Source organism: Oncorhynchus mykiss, chromosome 9, assembly GCF_013265735.2.
Source record: "Oncorhynchus mykiss isolate Arlee chromosome 9, USDA_OmykA_1.1, whole genome shotgun sequence".
NCBI classification, from domain to species: domain Eukaryota; kingdom Metazoa; phylum Chordata; class Actinopteri; order Salmoniformes; family Salmonidae; genus Oncorhynchus; species Oncorhynchus mykiss.
In genome coordinates this window covers 19,468,490-19,477,911 of record NC_048573.1, presented here as the reverse complement: position 1 = coordinate 19,477,911, position 9,422 = coordinate 19,468,490, and the positions used below count along the sequence as shown (strand labels likewise).

The 9,422-nt window shown below is 41.9% G+C and overlaps 1 pseudogene; it reads right to left on the bottom strand.

The window, feature by feature from the left end:
- Positions 1 to 230: 230 nt before the first annotated feature.
- Positions 231 to 4,468, bottom strand: LOC110532963 (annotated as a pseudogene).
- Between the last annotated feature and the right edge of the window lie 4,954 nt (positions 4,469 to 9,422).

Sequence of the window (9,422 nt, the reverse complement as noted above, 5' to 3'; positions counted from 1 at the left end):
GTCCATAGATCTAGAATAGATGGTATCACACATGAGACTGTTAACTCAGAGAGTTCAAATAGGGTTAATCAGCAGTTCTTTGTGGTTTGTAACTGATATAAGGTAACTAAATACTGTATATATATATATACTGTATATCAGGGTCAGTTTATAAAGAGTTAATTTGCTATGGCTGCAAGCGGTCTTTGGCAAAGCCTGTGTAGAAATTGTGAGAAGTGAAGCGGAGGAGATTATGAGAACAACAGTGACACCACAGAGACATCCTGCTGAAAACCACATAGAGACACAGAGACACAGAGAGCAGGTAGGAGGGTCCTGTGTGCACAAAGCCAGCAGACCCACCTGACCAAAGCATAGATACGACCTTGTTTTGTGCTAAAAGAAGACCGCAGAGGGCCTCTGAACTTGTTCACTGTGTTGGGGTGGTTGTAAGTGACAAGCTATCAACACTACTAAAAGAGGACAACACATTACAGAGGAGAGATGGCGTGAATAAATAGATTGTCTCCCATTCTTATTCAACTCCTCCCTGGAACTCAATACAAATGTACACGTCAACACAAGTCATTATCTTTGTCATGTACAGATCATTCTGCTACCAATTTTATTTTGGGTATTTGTGACTCCTAGTTACTAAACTTTTAATGAATTAGCTGATGTTAGTAGTAATAATCTAGTGATGATGACACCCTATGCTGTTTGATGCATGTGATTTTATGACGCTGAAATGGGTTTATAACATGTTATAGATGTGTAATAACAATGTAATCACTATATCACCCATGTTATAGAGTCTAACATACATCTTTGTTGGTCATTTGCATTTGTTTGACAGCTATTTCGACTATGCACATGAACCATCACAGGAAAGCAAGTTTTCAAAGATACTTCATCAAATTAGTGAACAATTTGAACCTTTTGACAACTTCTTAAAGTTGCTGTGAATCTACTGGTAAAACAGTGACAGGGACTTGTATATGCACTGCTGCCCCCTATTGAAAGATATATGAATTGCAGTCCTGCATGGTGGACTTATATATTCACATTTTGTCAATAGTTAACATTTTACATGTGAGTAATTTAGCAGACGCTATTATTCAGAATGACTTACAGGAGCAATTAGGGCTTCAAGGGCACATCAACAGATGTTTTCAAATAGTTGGCTTGGTAACTGGCCCAACGCTCAACGCATTTAACCGCAAGGTTACGTGCAGTTTTGTTAAAACTGCTCAGTCACAATGTGCACATTGTCATATTTGAAACCAGTCTCTCAACAATACAAAATATGTTGAAAATGTACTCAGATAAGAAGTTTGTTTTTATTTCAGTCTTTTCTCAGTAAAAGAGAGTTGTGATCTTAGGGGCCGATTCCGGCCCAACCTAAGATCGCATGAATGGAACATAATTTCTTTTTTATGCACCTTTCTCTCTAAGCTTATTCTGACTTTGAATTTAAGCTTGAGAAAAGCATGCTATTAATGCTATTAACTATTCGTTTTGGGTGGAGTTCAAAGAAATGAAGGTGTGTCTACAGACACGCCATATTCTGACCTCATAATATCACCAACTTTATGCACAATGAAAAGTTTTATAAAGGTCCAGCAACCTCAGTTCCAAGTGGAACAACAACTACTTTCTTTTTTCTGATAGAAATACAGTTTTATATATACTGTAATTTACAAATTGATAAAGGCTGTTGATAAGAGCAAGATAAATTAGTAATATTTTGGGATGAAGGGATTGTAAATATACATTACCATTGTTTTATATCTATTTTACCTTATGATCGCTTGAGACAAATATGAAACCAGTCACATAGCAGCAAACTGAAGCATATCAACATATCACCTTTTCCACAGTGAAATTCTGGCCTTATAACTATAATTCTATAATGTTTTAATTATATGCCCAAATTGTTCACTGTATCTTTTACCATTTGTATCGTGTTACACCCTAATATTATGAACAGTTCCCTCTCTATATTCTAGTGAGACTGGCGAGAAATTCAAATTAAAGGTACACCAAATGTAGGGATAGTTTTAAACAAATGTACTTAATACCTGATTGAATGGAAACTCCATTAGAAAATCAGCTGGTCAGTAAGTGGGAGGGTTTTCAGCAGTTTCATTTAATTTATTCAGCGCATGCAAGGGAACCACGCCTGCAAAGCCCGTTACACACCTGCATAAAGTAAGTCTGAATAGCAACTACTGAGAAGTGTGCAGGAAAGGAGTGCGTAGGAACGGCATGTATTGCCTAAGTCTGAAATGGGCCCTCGGTGATACGGGTGTGTTGTGGTTACAATGCACCGAGTTGTGTGTAGAGAGCGTGTGATGAGGGCTGACAGTCATTGCTGGGGGTTAGAGATGAGTTTACATGAGTGGAAAATCTATTTAGGGGCATTCAGAACATCACAGAGAGATGTGATACAGGATACAGCTTACGAAGGAGAGATGACTGAAAGAGTTAGTCAATAGAATGGACTCCATGCATGCATATATGCACATATTGTCATCAGGATGAGCTAATGTTACATTGAGCATAAACCTCAATCAACTCTGATGTTGTTGCCCAAAATCAGTTGTGGTGTCATTGTTCTTCCCTGCAAACCCACCAGTGAAACCGCTGTAGAAATTTAAGAGCAAGGGCAAAATCTGAGAGAAAATCACACAATACCAAAGTGTAAATGTTCATATTTTGATTGAATAAAAAAAAACATTGATTCAGCAACAGCTCAAAAAATGCAAGGTGTGTGTACCTGGTTATGACTGGGGACTGCCGGAGTACTTGGCTGAGGGGGCGCCCCTTTTAATCAAACAATATCATCATCATCAACAATAACAACAACAAAAACATCATCATCATCAACAACAACAACATCATCAGCAACATCATCATCATCAACATCATCATCATCATCATCATCATCATCAACATCATAATTATAATCAAAAGTTTTATGATCAAAAACATGTCATGTTCCCTGTACCAACAGTTTCAGCATATTGCACATTGATAAAACTTACCTCTGCACTGTTCACATTCTCTACTGCTGATCTTATACAAAACACAACCAAGGACAATGATGATGATGAAACACAGACCCAACGCTGCACCCAGACAGTACACCAAGAGAACACGGTCCTCCTTACAACCATCTGTAGAAATACAGACAGTAATAGAGGAGATTCAGGACATTTTGCTCCACCAGGCATTGAGTTTCTTCATAGCACCATGAAATAATATCAGAACATATCAGAATTATCACTTACGGACAACATCCAGCTTGGTCCCGTTCCCAAACAGTATCTCCCCACATGAGGCCACAGCACAGTAGTAAGTCCCAGCATAAGGAGGCTGAGGTTCCTCTTGGGGAGGTTGTAGACACAACTCTGTGTAGGAGACCCAGCCTCAGGGTTCTTCTCACACTGATCACTCCTGTCTCCATGGGTGTAAATGATTCCTGGATGGGATTCTCCTGAGCCATGTCTGAACCAATAGACACTGTGTTCTCCTGCACAGGTCTCTGTGTGTATTGTACAGTTCAGAGTCACAGAATCTCCTGGCTGGACTGACTCAGACACAGACTGATGCATAACAGGCATATTTCTGGACCCGGAACCTGACAAGAAGGTCAATAAACACATTTCATCTCTCTAGCGTATCCCTATGGCAAGTTTTATAAATCAAAATTGATTCAATGAAGATCGCATCTTATCCAGTGAATGCATCATATTTACACTGTATACAAGTAAATTCAGATTTACAAAAAAAATCATCATAATAATAACTTTCTCTTTACTTTTTATGATGAGAATGAATCCTTGTCCAAACTCCACATTGTTTCCAAAAGCACTTCCACAATAGTATGTGCCTGTATCAGAGAGTTCCACATCTGCTATCATTAGGTGATTTTTTCCTTGGCCACCTTCTACTGAGAAGCGAGGGTTATCCTTAAACTCATGGTAAAATGTTGCATTCCTGTCATACTTATAGATTGTCGAGATGAGCTGAGGAATATTTCCAAAACTTTGCTTGTACCAGGAGAACATTATTCCCACGTCGCCTTTGTTGAAGCAGAGCAAAACCACTGTGTCTCCAACGTTGGCTGACATGAGACCATTCTTCTGACTGATGGATGAGGACTCAGTCCAAGCTAGTCCATGAACTAGAGAACATTATTATATATTAGCTGTTACATATCTCAATTACAACCTTGGATTGTCAAAATGTCTGTAGAACAATAATTGGATACCTTGTGTCTCCAAATCAAGTTTGGACATCACATAAGCAGAGAAATGTAAAATATTGACTTACCCATCTCTAGGAGAAGTGGAAATATCAGACACAGTGCGATCATCTTTAAAGTTGTCAGCTCTTCACAACTTGGGTCTTGAGTGGAAAGAGTCCACCCATGTAGACAACGCTTCAACAATGAAGTTACAGGTGATTGGTCGAATTGGACTGCATAATATTTGTTTACGCCTCACTCAGGCATGACTGTGGTCTTTACGTGTATCTTGTACAGTTCAGAGTTTCAGAATTGTCCTACAGGTAGAATCTCATCGTTTAGATTTGTACAAATTGAGGACACATTTTTGAAGCAAGGTTTCACTTATTATTTATCACTTCAGCTACAGTTGTCTAAGATACTCAAATTTGTGACCATTTTGGAATTTGCATGCTATGACATTGTCAAATCAAATCAAATCAAAATCAAATCAAATGTATTTATATAGCCCTTCGTACATCAGCTGGTATCTCAAAGTGCTGTACAGAAACCCAGCCTAAAACCCCAAACAGCAAGCAATGCAGGTGTCAACCATTCGGGCTTCTATCACAACACAGTATCTTCACCTCATTAAAAACATCTATGAAAAACATATAACAAACACATCAACGTAGTCTTTTTTTAGTGATCTTTCATTCATTATTTACACTCAAATGAAAAGATGGCTAGAATGCCCTCCCATGATAGTGTTATTGAGTAGGTCCATTGTTCTAGTGGCCTAACATCACACTCGAGCATAGAAGGTATTTAGATCATCTGGTAGGCTTGCATCACCGGACAGCTAACAGCTGGGTTTCCCTTTGTAATCTGTGATAGTTTGCAAGTCCTGCCACATTCGCCGAGCATCAGAACCGGTGTAGTAGGATTCTGTCTTGGTCCAGTCGGTGCTAGTGAAACAGTCGTGTAGCTTAACATCCGCTTCATTGGAACACTTCCGCATTGAGGGTGTAGCTGGTACTTCCTGTTTGAGTTTTTGCTTGTAAGGAGGAATCAGGATGATACCGCTCCTGTCTCAGCCTCCAGTATTTATGCTGAAATAGTTTCGGGGGGCTAGGGTCAGTCTGCTATATCTGGAGTATTTCTCCTGTCTCACCCAGTGTCCTGTATGAATTTTAGTAAGCTCTCTCTAATTCTTTCTTTCTTTCTTTCTCTCTCTCTCTCTCTCTCTCGGAGGACATGAGCCCTAGGACCATACCTCAAGACTACCTGGCCTGATGCATCTTTGCTGTCCCCATTCCACCTGGTCATGCTGCTGCTTCAGTTTCTACTGTTCTGCCTGCGGCTATGGAACCCTGACCTGTTCACTGGATGTGCTACCTTGTCCCGGACCTGCTGTTTTGGACTCTCTGTCTTCCGCACCCGCTATCTCAAACTCTGAATGATCAGCTATGAAAAGCCAACTGACATTTACTCCTGAGGTGCTGTCATGTTGCACCCTCTACAACCACTGTGATTATTATTATCTGACCCTGCTTGTCATCTATGAACGTTTGAACATCTTGGCCATGTTCTGTTATAATCTTCACCCAGCACAGCCAGAAGAGGAATGGCCACCCCTCAGAGCCTGGTTCCTCTCTAGGTTTCTTCCTAGGGTCTGGCATTTCTAGGAAGTTTTTTATTTTTTTATTTCTTGTGCTTCTACATCTGCATTGCTTGCTGTTTGGGGTTTTAGGCTGGGTTTCTGTACAGCCCTATGTGACAGCGGCGGATGTAAAAAGGGCTTTATAAATACATTTAATTGATACAGTTACGGTCATATTTAAATGGTGTGCCAGGGAGAACTATGTATGCGTCTCTGTGTGTGGAGTGAAGGTGATCTAGAGTGTTTTAACATCTAGTTACACAAGTGACATGCTAACAGATGTGAGGTAAAACAGATTTGACTTTTCCTGCATTAAAGGCTCTGGCCACTAGGAGCTCTGCCTCTGGGTGAGCATTTGGTTTGTGGTGGTAAATTGACATCTATGAAAAATATAGATAAAAAATTTATTGGTAAATAGTATGGTCTACACCTTATCATGGGGTATTCTAACTTAGGCGAGCAGAGCCTTGAGAATTTCTTAATATTAGATATTGTGCACCAGCTGACATTAACACAGAGACACCCCCTCTTCTCAGTTTCCCCCAAATCACTTATTACAAAAGCAATGCCGGTGACTGTTATCAGCACCTCGCAACCCTGAGCTGCACACTTCACTCCTGTTCCTGCCTCTCAAACTCGCCCTGATAGGTTTCTAGGGAGGTTACTATGGGGCCGGGCACTTGCCCACCCTCTTAACTATACAGGTCACACTGGCAGCGGCAGAGGCCCTGCCGTCCTCTGACTCTCTGCATGTCCCTGCATTAGGAGACCCTTCAGCAGCACTGAACCCACCTGCTGCTAACTCCGATGACTAGTCCAGCCCTAACCTAGGCCCATTGGGGGCCACAGCCACACCACTGTCACCAGCTGTAGACAGTACAGCCTCAACTGACCCAGCCACAGCCCTGGTCCCATTCGGGGTGTCCAGGAAGCCTAGCTCCAGTCCTGGTCCTGCTACCACTGAGCTCAACCTCCCAACCTGACTATGGGGGACACACTACCTATTCCTGCTCCTGTGGTCCGAGCTGTTCGACCATCTACCCTGGACACACCATCACTGCCTCCTGATCTGGCCCTGACCCTGGGTCTACCATAGGGGCCTGCAAGTAGAGATACTGTGGAGCAAAAGAGCAAGAGGGTAAGTAATAATATGGGGATGAGGAAATTGGGTGTGCTATTTACAGATCGGCTGTGTACAGGTACAGAGATCAGTGAGCTGCTCAGACAGCTGATGCTGAAAGTTAGAGAGGGAGATACAAGACTCCAGCTTCATGGATTTTTGCAATTCGTTCCAGTCAATGGCAGCAGAGACCTGGAAGGAAAGGCGGCCAAAGGAAGTGTTGGCTTTGTGGATGACCAGTGCAATATACCTGCTGGAGTGCATACTACAGGTGGGTGTTGCTTTGGTGACCAGTGAGGTGAGATAAGGCGGGGCTTTACCTAGCAAAGACATAGATGACCTGGAGCTAGTGGGTTTGGTGATGGATATGTAGTGAAGGCCAGCCAACGAGAGCATACAGGTCGCAGTGGTGGGTAGTATATGGGGCTTGGTGATAAAACGGATAGCACTGTGATGGACTACATCCAGTTTGCTGAGTAGAGTGTTGGGGGCTATTTTATAAATGACTTAGCCGAAGTCAAGGATCGGTAGGAGAGTCAGTTTTACGAGGGTATGTTTGGCGGCATGAGTGAAGGAGGCTTTGTTGCGAAATAGGAAGCCGATTCTAGAAGGAGAGTTTACAGGCTAACCAGACACCTAGGTATTTGTAGTTGTCCACATATTCTAGATCAGAACCATCCAGCGTAGTAATGCTAGTCGTGCGGGAGGGTGCGGGCAGCAATCGGTTGAAGAACATGCACTTAGTTTTGCTAGCATTTAAAAGCAGTTGGAGGCCACGGAAGGAGAGTTGTATGGTGTTGAAGGTTGTTTGGAGGTCTATAGAAGGGCCTGCTGTTTACAGAATGGTGTTGTCTGTGTAGAGGTAGATCAGAGAATCACCAGCAGCAAGAGCAACATCTTTGTTATATGCAGAGAAAAGAGTCAGCCAAAGAATTGAACCCTGTGGCACCCCCATAGAGACTGCCAGTGGTCCGGACAATAGGCCCTCCGATTTGACACACTAAACTCCATCAGAGAAGTAGTTGGTGAACCAGGCGAGGCAATCATTTGAGAAACCAAGGCCATTGAGTCTGCCAATAAGAATGCGGTGATTGACAGAGTCGAACGTCTTGGCCAGGTCGATGAAGACGGCTGCACAGTACTGTCTTTTGTCGATGGTGGTTATGATATCGTTTAGGACCTTGAGCGTGGCTGAGGTGCACCCATGACCAGCTCTGAAACCAGATTGTATAGTGGAGAAGGTACGGTGGGATTCGAAATGGTTGGTGATCTGTTTATTAACTCGGCATTGAAGATTCCATAAATGTCAGGGCAGGACAGATATAGGTCTAGATAGGTCTAGAGTGGTCTAAATTGTCTAGAGTGTCTTGAGTGGTCTAGAGTGACTAGAGTGGTGTCTCCCCCTTTGAAGACGGGGTGGGGGGGGGGGGGGGTTGCTGCAAGGGGTGCTGAGATGTTGGCTAGGGTAGGAGTAGCAAGGTGGTAAGCATGACCAGCCGTGAAGAAAAAAAAAGCTGCATATCGTAGGGGATATTCAATGCTATTGCAGAATGCCACAGTATAAGGGTGAACAGGGGTGGAGCACCATGAGTATATGTTACTCGTTTCAGGAAACTAGGGGTATGTTGCGCGTCACTACTTCACAGGAGAGCCATTTTAACGTAAACTTTTTTTTATAATCAAAATTTGTTTTTTGGCAGAAATTCCTCCTGGAATATGTGAACGTTCATATGCCTTATTAAAAAACTTGTATGCCAAATTGTTAAATCAGGAGCACCTCTTGGTGCACCTATCCCTTTAGCGGGATAATTGTCATCAACTTCCGCTGAATTGCAGAGCACCAAATTCAAATTAAATTACTAAAACTATTTCATTTTCATGAAATCACAAGTGCAATATAGCAAAACACAGCTTAACTTGTTAATCCACCTGGTGTGTCAGATTTCAATAAAGCTTTTTGCCGAAAGCATAACAAGCGTTTATGTAAGAACATCTCTCAGTAGACAAAATATCACAAACAGCTAGCAGCCAAGTAGATTGGTCACGAAAGTCAGAAAAGCAATAAATTAAATCACTTACCTTTCATAATCTTCGGATGTTTGCACTCACGAGACTCCCAGTTACATAATAAATGTTCCTTTTGTTCCATAAAGATGATTTTTATATCCAAAATACCTCCACTTGTTTGACGCGTTATGTTCAGAAATTCACAAGCTCGAGCGGTCACGACATCGCAGACGAAAATTCCAAATAGTATCGTAGTAAAATTCAAATAGTGCGTAGAAAGATGTCAAATGTTTTTTATAATCAATCCTCAGGTTGTATTTACAATATATAATCGATAATATGTCAACCGGAATGTAGCTTCTTCCATAGGCGAGAGAAAGAAAATGGCTGTTGCGCATGAAAAACTCTGCTGGCACCCAGCC